This window comes from Moschus berezovskii, chromosome 7, assembly GCF_049115385.1.
Source record: "Moschus berezovskii isolate FMDL1 chromosome 7, NW_MosBer_1.0, whole genome shotgun sequence".
NCBI lineage: Eukaryota > Metazoa > Chordata > Mammalia > Artiodactyla > Moschidae > Moschus > Moschus berezovskii.
The window spans coordinates 16,502,272-16,519,131 of NC_142466.1; the positions used below are offsets into that span (position 1 = coordinate 16,502,272).

General features: G+C 43.0%; 1 pseudogene across 2 annotated transcripts in view; it reads left to right on the plus strand.

Moving 5' to 3' along the window:
- LOC148777263 (large ribosomal subunit protein uL1 pseudogene) overlaps positions 1-8,294 on the plus strand; it is a 58,627-nt pseudogene extending 50,333 nt beyond the window's left edge. The window contains exons 3-4 of one of the 2 annotated variants that reach the window (XR_016037796.1): positions 4,928-5,022; positions 6,249-8,294. The product of XR_016037796.1 is annotated as a large ribosomal subunit protein uL1 pseudogene, transcript variant X2 (transcript). Of the gene's footprint in view, positions 1-4,927; positions 6,198-6,248 lie in introns of those variants that run through there. The other variant, XR_016037797.1, reaches the window with a different exon arrangement.
- The last annotated feature ends 8,566 nt before the right edge of the window (positions 8,295-16,860 follow it).

The window sequence follows — 16,860 nt, forward strand, 5'->3', positions numbered from 1 at the left end:
GTTATTTAAACTCTAGAATTTGAACTTCTATGCTGTACTTTATTTGTGGCCATACAGAGGTGTCTATATTACAGTGGACCAAAATAGGAGACTCCAAGCAATCTTGAGAAAGAAGAACAAAGCTGGAGATATCACATTCACTGATTTCAAATTATACTGTAAAGCTACAGTAATCAAAACAGCATGGTCCTGGAACAAACACAGAGATGTAGATCAGTGGAACAGAATAAAGAGCCCAGAAGCAAATCCACCCTTATATGATCAATTTATTATGACAGAGGAGGGAAGAACATACAAATGGGTAAAGATTCCCACTTCAATGAACAATGTTGACAAAATTGGACAGTTACATCTATAAGAAGATAACTAAAACTTTCTCACACTAAGTAGAAAAATAAACTCAAATTGGATTAAAGATTGTGATAAAAGACCTGAAACCACAGTGAGCTTTACACAGTAAAGAAAACTATAAGCAACATGAAAAGCCCAACTATTGACTGGGTGAAGATATGCCCACATACTGTATCTGATAAGGGATTGACATCGAAAAAATATAAAACACTTCTACAATTTCAGATCAGAAAGCAAACAACCCAAGTAAAAAGTGGACAGAGAACCTGAATAGACATTTTGCCAAAGAAGACATATAGATGGACAAAAGGCATATGAAAAGATGGTCAACATCACTATATCAAAAAGTTACAAAGAAATGTCACCTTACACCTGTCAAAATGGATTTATCAAAAAGACAACATATAGCATGTTGGCAAAGATACAGAGAAGAGGGAACACTTGTGCACTGTTGGTGGGAATGGAAATTCATGGGGCCACTGTGGAAAACAGCATGGAGATTCCTCAAAACCCAAGCATAGAACTACCGTATAATCTAGACAGTGCATTAAAATGCAGAGACATCACTTTGTTGACAAATGTCCATATAGTCAAAGCTATGGTTTTTTCAGTAGTAATGTATGGATGTGAGAGTTGGACCATGAAGAAGGCTGAGCACTGAAGAACTGATGCTTTCAAACTGTCGTGCTTGAGAAGACTCTTGAGAGCCCCTTGGACCTCAAGGAGATCATTCCAATCAATCCATAGGATATCAGCCTTTAATATTCATTGGAAGGACTGATGCTGAAGCTCTACCTAATGTGATGATCCACCTCATTGGAAAAGGTCATGATGTTGGGAAACTCTGAGGGCAAGAGGAGAAAGAGCAACAGAGGATGAGATGTTTGGGTGGCATCACTGATTCAAAGGACAAGAGTTTGAACAAACTCGGGAAGATAGTAAAGGACAGGCAAGCCTGGCATGCTGCAGTTCATGGTGTCGCAAAGAGTTGGACGTGGATTAGTGACTGAACAACAACAAAAACAACAACATATAATCCAGGGATTCCACATCTGTATATTTTTCCAAAGGAAACAAAAAACTATTTCAAAAAGATATATGCACCCTTATTCACTGCAGAGTTATCTACAACAGCCAAGATATGGAAGCAGTCTGTGAGTCCATTGATATATGAATGGATGAGTAGTATATAGAGAGAATGGAACATTACTCAATCATTAAAAAATGAAATCATGCCATTTGCAACAACAGGGATGGACCCAGAGGGTATTAGGCTCAGGGAAATAAGTCATACAGAAAAACACAAACATCCCATGATTTTACTTATGTTTGGAGTCCTAAAAACAAAACAGAAGAACAGACATAACAAAACAAGAAACACAATTACAGATCAGAGAATAAGTAGGTAGTTGCCATAGGGTAGAAGGGAAGAGTGAAATTGTTGAGGGAGATTAAAAGGTACAAACTTTCAGTTAAAAAATAAAAGAGTCTTGGGGGTGAAATGTATAGCATGGGGAATATAGGTGACAATATTGTAATGTCTTTGTGTGGTGACAGATGGTAACTAGACGTATTGTGCTGATCATTTTGTAATGTGTAGAAATATCAAATCACTATGTCCTGAATCTGAAATTGACATTATGTTAAAGATCAGTTACGTGTCAATAAAAAAAGAACAAACACCATCTAACACCTAGAGATTTAATACATAATCCTATATTAATGAGATGTGTACAGAAATATTATAGACTTTTTTAAACTCATATGGTTGAATTATTCATGCAGCCAACATACCTTTATTAAAGAATCATTGTCACCATTTGTCTATGGAAACAGGGTGCAATGTCTGTGTATTTCTTTAGAGTATCTTTGTCGTGTGTTGTGTAGATGAACATAGTCCATACTGATTGTGGGTATATGCACATATACGTGCAATCACAGATTTTGATTTGTCATGGCTGTCCACAGGAATCACAGTGCTAGGTCAGCATCATAAACTCTCCGACATTCTGCCTTAAAGTAATAACAGGCAATTTCATAGATATTACTTGGTTTCATCTGATCAAAAACATTCTTCATTCACTGCCTGGATTTTAAATACGTGTTTAATTATACAAGTAACATATAAATACATTTTCTTTGTAAAAATGCCAGGTGTTGACATTAGACACAAGCTCCCCCTTAGACTATTTTTGATCCCAATTTCCTCCCCAGGGGTTGATCACTGTTTTCAGTTTGACGTGTAAAATCGTAAAACAGTGCTGCTGGTTGTATTGTCCCATTTATTGGTGAGAAAATGTGGAACCAGCAGTGTCATTTGTTTAACGCAATTTGCAAGTGATTAAATGTGGGGAATCCTTGTCTTGGTTCCAGGCCTCCCAATTGCAAATATGTAGTTCTTTCTCCTTCTCCCTGATCTTATCAGGAGAGGTAAAAACAGTCCACCCAGATCAGCTCTTCAGATGTGGAGAATTGCTTGCTTTCTCCACTTTCCTCACATGGTGCCATTCCCAAATCCCACCACCGCAGGCGAAGTGCTCTGGTGTGTGACTGGCTGTCTGGGCACACTGACCAGATCTACATAGAGTTCTCCAGCTGGTTTCCTTAAGGTGCAGGGGCACCCTTGCTTCATTAGCTAGTACCCCACACCTTTGTCAGTGCAGCCAAAGTCAGCATATTAGGGTAATCCTCCATCTCTTACTGTTTAGCACTTGAGACACACAAAACTTTAAGGCTTCTGTGTTTACCATCGTATGTCTTCATTCAAGTCCCTGATAAAATATGTACTCCAGGGCCAGCTGGGAGCTCTGGTTTTGGTGAGTGTGCTGAATCAAAGAGGGTCCCTTGTTCAGTACTCCTGCTTAGGCTGTTATAAGTCACCCCACCAGCACTTAGCCAACAGTCCTTCATCTTTTCAGACAGTTATAATACACCTAACGAATGCCTTGATGACAGGAAGATGTATTTTTCCATCATTTCTCTAGATATCTAGTCTGGTAAACCAGACCGAAAAAAAAAAAAAGGAAAGAACTGTAGATTGGAAAACATTGTTCCTACGAATCAAGTGAATCCCGTGGCTACTTCTTAATTCTCTGTGGCCCTGTTAAGAGCCACTTGGTTCCCATCCCCTCCCCTATCCATATGTTGAAGCCCAGCTCCCAACATGATTATATTTGGAGACAGGGCCTTTTAAGGTTAAATGAAGTCATAAGAGTAGAATCCTCATTGGTATGATTTGTGTTCAAGGGGAAGAGACGTCAGGGATGCAAGCCCAGACGAGAGACCATTATAACCCCAGGAGAGAGGCCTCAGAACCAACCCTGCAACACCCTGATCTTGGGGTTCCAGTCCTGAACTGTGAGGAAATGAATGTCTATTGTTTCAGGCCCCAGAATGTGCTATTTTGTTATGTTCAGTTCAGTTCAGTCGACTGAACTGAAGAGTCACAAAGGCTGACTCTTTGCGACCCCATGAATCGCAGCACGCCAGGCCTCCCTGTCCATCACCAACTCCTGGATTTCACTCAACCTCATGTCCATCGAGTCAGTGATGCCATTCAGTCATCTCGTTCTCTGTCGTCCCCTTCTCCTCCTGCCCCCAGTCCCTCCCAGCATCAGAGTCTTCTCCAATGAGTCAACTCTTCGCATGAGGTGGCCAAAGTATTGGAGTTTCAGCTTTAGCATCAGTCCTTCCAATGAACTAGCCCTAGCAAATTAATATAGGCCTAAAAGTTTATACCGTATTTTTTCATCTCACCCCAGTCATCTTGAAACCAAGTGAGACACTGGGGAGCTCCTGGGCATGGAAGCATCTCTGTCCCCCATGTCTGGTTTGTAGGAAATGAACCACAGCTTCTATGACCTTCCCTGAGCGTGAAGGGCAGATTCAAATCGTTTCTAATCGGGAACGGAGGGGATGCAGAGACAAAGGAGGAGCAGCCAAGAAACAGTAGTGCAGCCTTGGAGCAGGGTCCTGGTTCCACCTCAAGGGGTGCACATAACAGTGTCTTTGAGCTCTTCTACAAAACTGAAACCCCTAACCAAGGGAAGATGTTAGCATTCTTCATTCCAGAGAAGACTACTTAAGGCCAGACTGAAGAAACCAGAGAAACTCAGCAAGTTTAGGGAACCACCTGAGGTCAGATTAAAGGAGTGAAGGTCCTGCACACACCCTAATCCCTATCAAAACCCGGGCAGATTCATGTCAATGTATGGCAAACCAATCCAATAATGTAAAGTAATTAGCCTCCAATTAAAATAAATATATTAAAAAAAAAAAAACCCTGCCCTTGAACCATTGCTATAAAACTCCTCACTAAATCCTCCCAGGTTGGGCCACACAAGTTTTGAGAGGCAAAAGGCCACGTGTCCTCCTCTGCCTGGCAAAGCAATAAAGCTCTTCTTTGCTACTTCACCCAAAACTCTTGTCTTCAAGATTCAATTTTGGACCAGTGCAGAGATGCTGAAGTTTTGGGCATCCTCCCTGTATTTAATTTTCATTACCTATATTATTCTTAAACCTTGGTCTGTTCTATCCGTAATCACTTTCCTTGGGGTGACCTTTGTTTTCTTCACAGGCTGATGGGAACCACAGTGTCATGGCTTCATTCCACATCTGGGTTAATGTACATGGTGCAGCTCACAATGGCAGGGACCAGCAAAGGAATATTAGGTGAGACCTTGAGCGCTTTCCTTCTGCTCTCATTAATTCATTAAGTTCATTCACCTATTGGTAATGAGATTTTGATGAAGGTCTGCGGTAACAACTGGGCTTCCCAGATGGTACAGAGGTGATGAATCTGTCAATGCAGGAGACACAGGAGATGTGGGTTCGATCCCCAGGCCAGGAAGATGATCTGGATGAGGGCATGCAACCCACTCAAGTATTCTTACCTGGAGAATCTCATGGACAGAGGAGCCTGGCACGCTTCAGTTCATAGGGTCGCACAGTGTCGGACTGACTGAATCGATTTACCATGCACGCACGCACTGCAGGCCCGAGATTCTAGGGTTGGCCCATCCCACCATCCCTCTTCCCTGGAAGGACAGCTAACTCCTCAGAGGACTGTTTTGGAATTGGGCACAGATAACTCTTGGGAAGTGATTCAGTGTTCTCAAGACTTGAACCTCAGCTAAGGGAAGTATAGAGGCTCATTTAATTATAGTATAAAAGTCCTGTATATAACATTGGCCATAATCACATAGGCATACTGGTAATAATAATCACACAGTAATCAGATAACAATCCATAGTGATGTGTGTCTTTCTGTAATTTGAATATGCACGCCCATGCATATGCAACAAACTTTTTTTTTAAATCATTCTACTCAGCACGATGTAGAAAACAAAAGTTGCTTGAAATCTGAATGAATTCATGTTAATGTATGGCAGAAACCAACACAATCCTGTGAAGTGATTATTCTCCAATTAAAAATTTTTTAAATTAAAAAATATGAACAAATTGAAAAAAAAATCAGACTTTATTAAAAATATACTTGTTTTCAAAGAATGTTTCAGAGGATATCCCACTGGGGTCTCTCCTATTTAAGTTGTTTTATAATGAAGACTTCGATAAGCACTTTGATTAAAATCCCCTGGATCCACCTTAAACTGGTGACAATATACTGTTCTCTGGTGAATTGTTAAGGTAGATATCTCATCCTGAAAAATTAAAAATCCAAGACAGACTTGTGTGTACGGAAATGATGACAGGAAGGAAGTGATTCACTTTTACAAGAATTCTCGATAGCAATCCAGAAATTAATTTGGATTAATATTTACATTTAACTGATGATTTGGGCAGGATGACATGTCACTAAACATGTGATGTTGTGTTTAATTTTCCTTATCATGCAGTTGTCTTTCCATTTTAAAAAGTCTCTCATCTTCTTTGTGCAGGTCCTGGGTTTGTGTTTAGGGGTGTGTACATTGAAAAGACGCAATAAAGAGCTAAGTATGCCTCAGGTTGGGACACATTTCCACCACTGAGTCTGCTCTTTCCCTTAAGTTGAATGTTGCAAATATAGAACATATTAGTTTTTTTTTAACCTGAAAAAAATACATATTTATTTCTGCTTATACTATATATCCAACATGGGTGAGGTGGAGGGTCCCTTTGGGCAGAAACTTCCACAGTCTTGGTGGCAGAGAGAGAGAGAAAAGTGGCAATTCGTACCTGGGCTCTTTTTTTAAAATATAAATAGTTTAACTTGATTGGAATAGCTGAACCATTAAGAAGGCAGAATACCAAAGAATTGATGCCTTTGAACTGTGGTGCTGGAGAAGACTCCTGAAAGTTCCTTGGACAGCAAGGAGATCAAACCAATCTTAAGGGAGATCAAACCTGAATATTCACTGGAAGGACTGATGCTAAAGTGGAAGCTCCAGTATTGTGGTCATCTGATGGGAACAGACAGCTCATTGCAAATGTCCCTGATGCTGGGAAGGATCGAGGTCAGGAGAAGAGGGCATCAGAGGATGAGATGGCTGGATGGCTTCACTGATGCAATGAACGTGCACTTGGGCAAACTCTGGGAGATGGTGAGGGACAGCGAGGCCTGGCGTGCTGCAGTCCTTGGGGTCACAGAGTCACACAAGACTGGGCAACTGAACAACACTAATTGATTTATTCATATGATGACATATTGGTTTCAGGAATACAGCGGTGGTTCAGTTATGCATCTACACATATTCAGAATATCTTAGAATTGAAGTGTTTGAGCTATACTTCAGTAACAGTTTGGGGATGTTAGGAAAATGAGTGCCAGTGAGAAACACTTCAGTTCATTCTATTGCTGATTGCCTTCAACTGGGTGCTATCAACTACACATTGGCACTTACCAAGAGCACTGCCAACAACTGGACAATGAAGGCATTTGCCCATTTGCCTCTACGGAGATTGAACCCCATGCTGCTATAGCTGTTGACCTTCAACAATCCCTGAGGGAGTTCAGGGTGGAATGAGGCACTCTGTGCTCCAGGGAGTCTGGTGGGACAGGTCTTTAAATAGTTGGATGTTTTTAGGAACAGATTTTATGATATAAATCCTTGCTTCTCCTCATGTCTAGAAAAGCACTAAATCCCTTACCATCTGAGCCACCAAGGAAGGGTTCAGTTCAGTTCAGTTCAGTTCAGTCGCTCAGTCGTGTCCGACTCTCCGCGACCCCATGAATCACAGCACGCCAGGCCTCCCTGTCCATTACCAACTCCCGGAGTACACTCAAACTCATGTCCACAGAGTCGGTGATGCCATCCAGCCATCTCCTTCTCGGTCGTCCCCTTCTCCTCCCGCCCCCAACCTTTCCCAGCATCAGAGTCTTTTCCAGTGAGTCAACTCGTCGCATGAGGTGGCCAAAGTATTGCAGCTTCAGCTTTAGCATCAGTCCCTCCAATGAACATCCCGGATTGATCTCCTTTAGAATGGACTGGTTGAATCTCCTTGCAGTATAAGGGACTCTCAAGAGTCTTCTCCAACACCACAGTTCAAAAGCATCGATTCTTCGGCGATCAGCTTTCTTCACAGTCCAACTCTCACATCCATACATGACCACAGGAAAAACCATTGCCTTGACTAGACGGACCTTGGTTGGCAAAGTAATGTCTCTGCTTTTTAATATACTATCTAGGTTGGTCATAACTTTCCTTCCAAGGAGCAAGCGTCTTTTAATTTCATGGCTGCAATCAGCATCCGCAGTGATTTTGGAGCCCCAAAATATAAAGTCTGACACTGTTTCCACTGTTTTTCCATCTATTTCCCATGAAGTGATGGGACCAGATGCCATGATCTTTGTTTTCTGAATGTTGAGCTTCAAGCCAACCTTTTCACTCTCCTCTTTCACTTTCATCAAGAGGCTTTTGAGTTCCTCTTCACTTTCTGCCATAAGGGTAGTGTCATCTGCATATCTGAGGTTATTGATATTTCTCCCAGCAATCTTGATTCCAGGTTGTGCTTCTTCCAGCCCAGCGTTCCTCATGATGTACTCTGCATACAAGTTAAATAAGCAAGGTGACAATATACAACCTTGACGTACACCTTTTCCTATTTGGAACCAGTCTGTTGTTCCATGTCCAGTTCTAACTGTTGCTTCCTGACCTGCATACAGGTTTCTCAAGAGGCAGGTCAGGTGGTCTGGGATTCCCATCTCTTTCAGAATGTTCCACAGTTTATTGTGATCCACACAGTCAAAGGCTTTGGCATAGTCAATGAAGCAGAAATAGATGTTTTTCTGAAACTCTCTTGCTTTCTCCATGATCCAGCGGATGTTGACAATTTGATCTCTGGTGCCTCTGCCTTTTCCAAAACCTGCTTGAACATCTGGGAGTTCACGGTTTACATACTGCTGAAGCCTGGCTTGGAGAATTTTGAGCATGACTTTACTAGCGTGTGAGATGAGTGCAATTGTGCGGTAGTTTGAGCATTCTTTGGCATTGCCTTTCTTTGGGACTGGAATGAAGACTGACCTCTTCCAGTCCTGTGGCCACTGCTGAGTTTTCCATATCTGCTGGCATATTGAGTGCAACACTTTCACAGCATCATCTTTCAAGACTTGAAATAGCTCAACTGGAATTCCATCACCTCCACTAGCTTTGTTCGTAGTGATGCTTTCTAAGGCCCACTTGACTTCACATTCCAAGATGTCTGGCTCTAGGTCAATGATCACGTTATCGTGACTATCTTGGTCGTGAAGATCTTTTCCGTACAGTTCTTCTGTGTATTCCTGCCACCTCTTCTTAATATCTTCTGCTTCTGTTAGGTCCATACCATTTCTGTCCTTTATCGAGCCCATCTTTGCATGAAATGTTCCCTTGGAATCTCTAATTTTCTTGAAGAGGTCTCTTGTTTTTCCCATTCTGTTGTTTTCCTCTATTTCTTTGCATTGATCACTGAGGAAGTCTTTCTTATCTCTCCTTGCTCTTCTTTGGAACTCTGCATTCAGATGCTTATATCTTTCCTTTTCTCCTTTGCTTTTCGCCTCTCTTCTTTTCACAGCTATTTGTAAGGCCTCCTCAGACAGCCATTTCGCTCTTTTGCATTTCTTTTCCATGGGGATGGTCTTGGTCCCTGTCTCCTGTACAATGTCACGAACCTCCGTCCAGAGTTCATCAGGCACTCTATCAATCAGATCTAGTCCCTTAAATCTATTTCTCACTTCCACTGTATAATCATAAGGGATTTGATTGAGGTCATATCTGAATGGTCTAGTGGTTTCCCCTACTTTCTTCAATTTAAGTCTGAATTTCGCAATAAGGAGTTCATGATCTGAGCCACAGTCAGCTCCTGGTCTTGTTTTTGCTAACTGTATACAGCTTCTCCATCTTTGGTTGCAAAGAATATAATCAATCTGATTTCTGTGTTGACCATCTGGTGATGTCCATGTGTTGAGTCTTCTCTTGTGTTGTTGGAAGAGGGTGTTTGCCAAGGAAGGGTACATTAATGTAAAATTTAATTGAATTATTAAAGGACACTCTAGGGTCGTTTCTGAAGCTTATCTCAGTAATCTGTCTATGGATGAAGATCAGATGCCTCACACATGGCCTGCAATCAAGACTGGAAGAAGACATAATTTAAGGAACTCCCTCCAACCTTTCTATCAGATACTCTTAACTAGTACCTGAAATGCCCAGGGAAATTGAAAGGAAATTGACTCTTGGGTTAACTCCCACTTCCAAAGGCCCCTAAGCTGGACTGGTCTATGGAGAGGCCTGCTGACCTCAAACTCACCTTAAAACAATGCTCAAACAAAGGAAACTGCACTATGCTGGGATGAGAAGAAGATGACATCAGCAGTAGACAGCTAGCCCAAGATGATAATCTGACTCGTATGATCACTTATAACGTTCTTGATTCCTTGGACCTGTGCCTATCAATCAAATGTTTTCTGTCATGGACACAATTCTGTGCTAGTTTAAAACCCAATCCAATTGTTTGGTTGTGGCCAGTTACCTGTGTGTAGTACTTCTGGGTTACCTTGGTGCATTTCTGTTCTCTAGGGCTCTGACTGGATACCCCCTAGGAAATTGATTTTAGATGAGTGTTCAGTTCTGTTCTATCTTCATGATATTCCTAGATGGGATCCTCTCACCTGGCCAATTAATAATACCTGCTCTGATGCTGGCCATAGATTTAAGTTTTCTCTTAGGGTCATTTAAACTCAATTGGAATGATAAACTAAGTCTCAATAAAAAAAAATTAACCTCTCATCTATTAGTAGGAAAACTCCCACAGTTACCGGGTGGATCTACATGGTTAACACCAGGCTATGGTCATTTAAGTTTAAAGGCTCCTCTGTGTTGCTGCTAAGGCAATGGTTAAATCATACTGAAAATGATCAACCTGGTAGTTATGAGACAAGGCTGGGTGCTTTATGAACTCTGCCCTTAGAGAGTGATTGGTATGGAACTCAGTGGATTTGTGGCACTAATTTATGGCCTTCACATCTACAGGGATGGATACGAAGGTGTAGCCTGGGATTCCCATGAGTTTTAGGTCATACATGTTAACAAATTAGAGGTAACCCCAACCAGTCTACCACTGGTATGATCCCAGTGGGTCAAAGTTTGCCTGGAGAATCCCTTGGACAGAGAAGCCTGGAGGGCTACAGTCCATGGGGTTGCAAGAGCCGGACACGACTTAGCGAATACACCACCACAGTGGGTCAAAGATCTGTATTCAACTGGTTTGACCATTTAGCAGCTTTTGTGTGTGTGTGTGCCTTCAATGGGATTGGAGGATGTAATTGACCATATCTAAGCCTTCACAATTTTCATAAGCTTTAAATGATAGTAATCGGGATATTAGCCTATTGAATTCTGAGATCTCTATGATGAGAAAGGCAATGCTACACAACTGCAGGACCATTGCCACCTTACAGCATCTCAGGGAGGTATCTGTGCTACAATTCAAACTGAATGCTGTATTTTCATACCTGATAAATCCTTTAATGTAATAACTATATTTGATGAACTACAAGAAAAATGAGATTTATGCTCTAAGTCACTCATTTCCTAGGCTTGACAATCGTTTAAAAAACACTGGTTTGCTGTGGGAGCTCATGGCTACAATATTTACTTTTAATTCCACTAATGTTAGTAACTATACCATTTGTATTGGAGTTTCAGCTTCAACACCAGTCCTTCCAATAAACACCCAGGAGTGATTTCTTTAGGACGGACCAGTTGGATCTCCTTGCAATCCAGGGGACGCTCAAGAGTCTTCTCCAACACCACTATCCAAAAGCATCACTTCTTCTGCGCTCAGCTTTCTTTATAGTCCAACTCACATCCATACATGGCTACTGGAAAACCCATAGCCTTGACTAGATGGATCATTGTTAGCAAAGTAATGTCTCTGCTTTTTAATATGCTGTCTAGGTTGGTCATAACTTTCCTTCCAAGGAGTGAGCATCTTTTATTTTCATGGCTGCAATCACCATATGCAGTGATTTTGGAGCCCAGAAAAATAGTCTGCCACTGTTGCCACTGTTTCCGCATCTATTTGGCATGAGGTGATGGGGTCAGACTTTGTTTTTTTGGGCTCCAAAATCACTGCAGATGCTGATTGCAGCCATGAAATTAAAAGACGCTTGCTCCTTGGAAGGAAAGTTATGAGCAACCTTGATAGTATATTAAAAAGCAGAGACATTACTTTGCCAACCAAGGTCCGTCTAGTCAAGGCAATGGTTTTTCCCGTGGTCATGTATGGATGTGAGAGTTGGACTGTGAAGAAGGCTGATCGCCGAAGAATCGATGCTTTTGAACTGTGGTGTTGGAGAAGACTCTTGAGAGTCCCTTATACTGCAAGGAGATCCAACCAGTCCATTCTAAAGGAGATCAATCCTGGATGTTCATTGGAGGGACTGATGCTAAAGCTGAAACTGCAATACTTTGGCCACCTCATGCGACGAGTTGACTCACTGGAAAAGACTCTGATGCTGGGAAAGGTTGGGGGCGGGAGGAGAAGGGGACGACGGAGAATGAGATGGCTGGATGGCATCACCGACTCGATGGACGTGAGTTTGAGTGAACTCCGGGAGTTGGTGATGGACAGGGAGGCCTGGCGTGCTGTGATTCATGGGGTCGCGGAGAGTCGGACACGACTGAGCGACTGAACTGAACTGAACTGAACTGATGGGACCGGATGCCATGATCTTCGTTTTCTGAATGTTGAGCTTCAAGCCAAGTTTTTCACTCTCCTCTTTCACTTTCATCAAGAGGCTCTTTAGTTCTTCACTTTATGCCATAAGTGTGGTGTCATCTGCCTACCTGAAGTTATTGATATTTCTGCTGGCAATCTTGTTTCCAGCTTGTGCTTCCTCCAGCCCAGCGTTTCTCATGATGCACTCTGCATATAAGTTAAATAAGCAGGGTGACAGTATACAGCCTTGACATACTCCTTTCCTGATTTGGAACCAGTCTATTGTTCCATGTCCAGTTCTAACTGTTGCTTCCTGACCTGCATGCAGATTTCTCGAGAGGCAGGTCAGGTGGTCTGGTATTCCCATCTCTTTCAGAATGTTCCACAGTTTATTGTGATCCACACGGTCAAAGCCTTTGTCATAGTCAGCAAGGCAAAAAACAGATGTTTTTCTGGAACTCTCTTGCTTTTTCCATGATCCAGCGGATGTTGGCAATTTGATCTCTGCTTCCTCTGCCTTTTCTAAAACCAGCTTGAACATCTGGAAGTTCACGGTTCACGTATTGCTGAAGGCTGGCTTGGAGAATTTTGAGCATGACTCTACTAGCGTGTGAGATGAGTGCAATTGTGTGGTAGTTTGAGCATTCTTTGGCATTGCCTTTCTTTGGGATTGGAATGAAAACTGACCTTTTCTGGTCCTGTGGCCACTGCTGAGTTGTCCAAATTTGTTGACATATTGAGTGCAGCACTTTCACAGCATCATCTTTTAGGATTTGAAATAGCTCCACTGGAATTCCATCACCTCCACTAGCTTTGTTCATAGTGCTACTTCCTAAGGCCCACTTGCCTTCGCATTCCAGAATGTCTGGCTCTAGGTGAGTGATCACACCATCATGATTATCTGGGTCATGAAGATCTTTTTTGTATAGTTCTTCTTTGTGTTCTTGCCACCACTTCTTAATATCTTCTGCTTCTCTTAGGTCCCTAGCATTTCTGTCCTTTATTGAGCCCATCTTTGCATGGAATGTTCCCTTGGTATCTCTAATTTGCTTGAAGAGATCTCTAGTCTTTCCTATTCTATTGTTTTCCTCTATTTGCATTGATCGCTGAGAAAGGCTTTCTTATCTCTCCTTGCTATTCTTTGGAACTCTGCATTCAAATGGGTATATCATTCCTTTTCTACTTTGCTTTTCTCTTCTCTTCTTTTCTCAGCTATTTGTAAGGCCTCCTCAGACAAGCACTTTGCTTTATTGCATTTCTTTTTCTTGGGGACGGTCTTGATCCCTGCCTCCTGTATAATGTCACGAGCCTCCGTCCATAGTTCTTCAGGCACTCTATCAGATCTAGTCCCTTAAATCTATTTCTCACTTCCACTGTATAAGGGATTTGATTTAGATCATCCCTGAGTGGTCTAGTGATTTTCCCCACTTTCATCCGTTTAGGTCTGAATTTGGCAATAAGGAGTTCATGATCTGAGCCACAGTCAGCTTCTGGTCTTGTTTTTGCTGACCGTTTAGAGCTTCTCCATCTTTGGCTGCAAAGAATATAATCAGTCTGATTTCGCTGTTGACCATCTGGTGATGTTCATGTGTAGAGACCTGTGTTGTTGGAAAAGGGTGTTTGCTATGACCAGTGTTTTCTCTTGGCAAAACTCTATTAGCCTTTGCCCTGCTTCATGCTGTACTCCAAGGCAAAATTTGCCTGTTACTCCAGGTATTTCTTGACTTCCTACTTTTGCATTCCAGTCCCGTATAATGAAAAGGACACCTTTCATGGGTGTTAGTTCTAAAAGGTCTGGTAGGTCTTCATAGAACCATTCAACTTCAGCTTCTTCAGCGTTACAGGTTGGGGCATAGACTTGGATTACCGGGATATTGAATGGTTTGCCATCAGTTCAGTTCAGTTCAGTTCAGTCACTCAGTCGTGTCCGACTCTCCGCGACCCCATGAATCACAGCACGCCAGGCCTCCCTGTCCACCACCAACTCCCGGAGTACACTCAAACTCATGTCCACAGAGTCGGTGATGCCATCCAGCCATCTCATTCTCCGTCGTCCCCTTCTCCTCCCACCCCCAACCTTTCCCAGCATCAGAGTCTTTTCCAGTGAGTCAACTCGTCGCATGAGGTGGCCAAAGTATTGCAGCTTCAACTTTAGCATCAGTCCCTCCAATGAACATCCAGGATTGATCTCCTTTAGAATGGACTGGTTGGATCTCCTTGCAGTATAAGGGACTCTCAAGAGTCTTCTCCAACACCACAGTTCAAAAGCATCGATTCTTCGGCGATCAGCCTTCCTCACAGTCCAACTCTCACATCCATACATGACCATGGAAAAAACCATTGCCTTGACTAGACGGACCTTGGTTGGCAAAGTAATGTCTCTGCTTTTTAATATACTATCAAGGTTGGTCATAACTTTCCTTCCAAGGAGCAAGCGTCTTTTAATTTCATGGCTGCAATCAGCATCTGCAGTGATTTTGGAGCCCAAAAAAAGTAAAGTCTGACACTGTTTCCACCGTTTTTCCATCCATTTCCCATGAAGCGATGGGACCAGATGCCATGCCATACTGTGAGGTATTAAAAGATGCAGTGAGAGGGAATACTCTCCTGGACCATAACTAGAATACAGGTGTCCAGATATCTTTGACTATTAAGACCTAGTCCAGTAATAGCACATTGAGTGTCTTATCAAGAAAAACTTTCAGAACTGGGAACAAGCCTTCCCAGGAAGGCAGGACAAAATGGTCATGAAATGCTCCCCAAAGTGTGGTCGGATTCCTGACCACAAGGGGGCTGTGTCAACTACAAATTGGCACTTACCAAGAGCACTGACAACAGCTGAACTACAAAGGCATTTGCCATCTGCCTCTATGGAAATTAAACCCCATGCTGCTATAGCTGTTGACCTTCAAGAATCCCTAAGGGAGTTCAGGGTGGAGTGAGGCACTCTGCTCCAGGGAATCTGGTGGGACAGGTCTTTAGATAGTTGGATGCTTTTAGGAACAGATTCTATGATCACAATGTTGCATCTCCTGATAGCTAAGTGAAAGTGAAAGTTGCTCAGTCCTGTCCCACTCTTTGCTACCCCATGGACTGTACAGTCCATGGAATTCTCTAGGCCAGAATACTGGAGTGGTTAGCCTTTCCCTTCTCCAGGGAATCTTCCCAACCCAGGGATCGAACCCAGGTCTCCCGCATTGCAGGCAGATTCTTTACCAGCTGAGCCACAAGGAGAGCCCTCATATCTAGAGAAGCACTGAATCCCTTCATGGTGACATCAGATCCTCATGACTAACAAAAACCTTTTTTAAAATGAGTGGTTCATGGCATTGAACTCTCCCTTCACCAAAACTTCATACATTGCCTTTCCCCCACTGCCGCTTAGGAGCAGCCTCTCTGAGCTATCTGAGATGCTACCTCCCAGGCTGCAGTCCTCATTTTACCCCAGATGAAACTTAACTCACAACTCTCACGTTTTACATCTATTATTTTAGTCAACAGTGCCCAGCCTGTGATGGCCAACAGACAATAGAAACTATCTTTCTAGTTTATTCCTGCAGGTTCAGAATTCCAACAGGCTGAAATGACTATGTTTTCTCCAAGTTCACTCTGTTGTTAGCCACACTGTCCTGACCGTGACTTACTGACAAGAACAGTGAACTTCCTGTGGTGAGCCTTCAAGTGAAGATGACATGTGGGCAGGACTCTAGCTCTGACTGCACATCTGTCTAAGTCAGGGGTGACTGGAGCCATATGGATTCTTAGTCTTCTCCCTCGGCCTGCCACCGTCCCCCTACACTTCAGGCCGGGCTTTCTGAACCAGTGGTGTGATAACCAGCCCCCTCAACTTTCAGTCCCTGCTCTGGGCTTGTCCTTGGTCTGTTTGCACAGATGTGTCTGATCACTGGAGCCATGTGACGAGGGTCACAGTCCAGCATCTCGAGAGAGGTGCTCTTTCATTCTTGAACCGCTGTTGTTAGGACCTGAAAGCTGCAGAGCCTGGAATCCAGCTAATGACCAACTCTCTCAGTTTAGGAACCTAGGATTCCTAGAGGAGTAGATTCCTCCAAGGCCCTGCTCCTCTGACTGGCAGGACCTGGAAGGGCACTAGAGTTCCCCTGACCCCCAGGTCAGAGTTCTAGCAGAAACACCCAGGGCACTCACCTCCCACCACTTTCCCATGGTCTTGTCACTTGGGCATCCAAAACTGATGTTGCCTGGGTGACTTCAGAATGATGGGCACAGTATGGCCATGGAGGCCCTGCTGGGGAAGGCAATGACAAAAGACCCATCCCCTGTACAGTATGGGGTGGGGGGGAGAGAGACAGAAAAGCAGAGAGCGAAGGAGAGAGAGACCGACTGAGGCAGAGGGTTTAT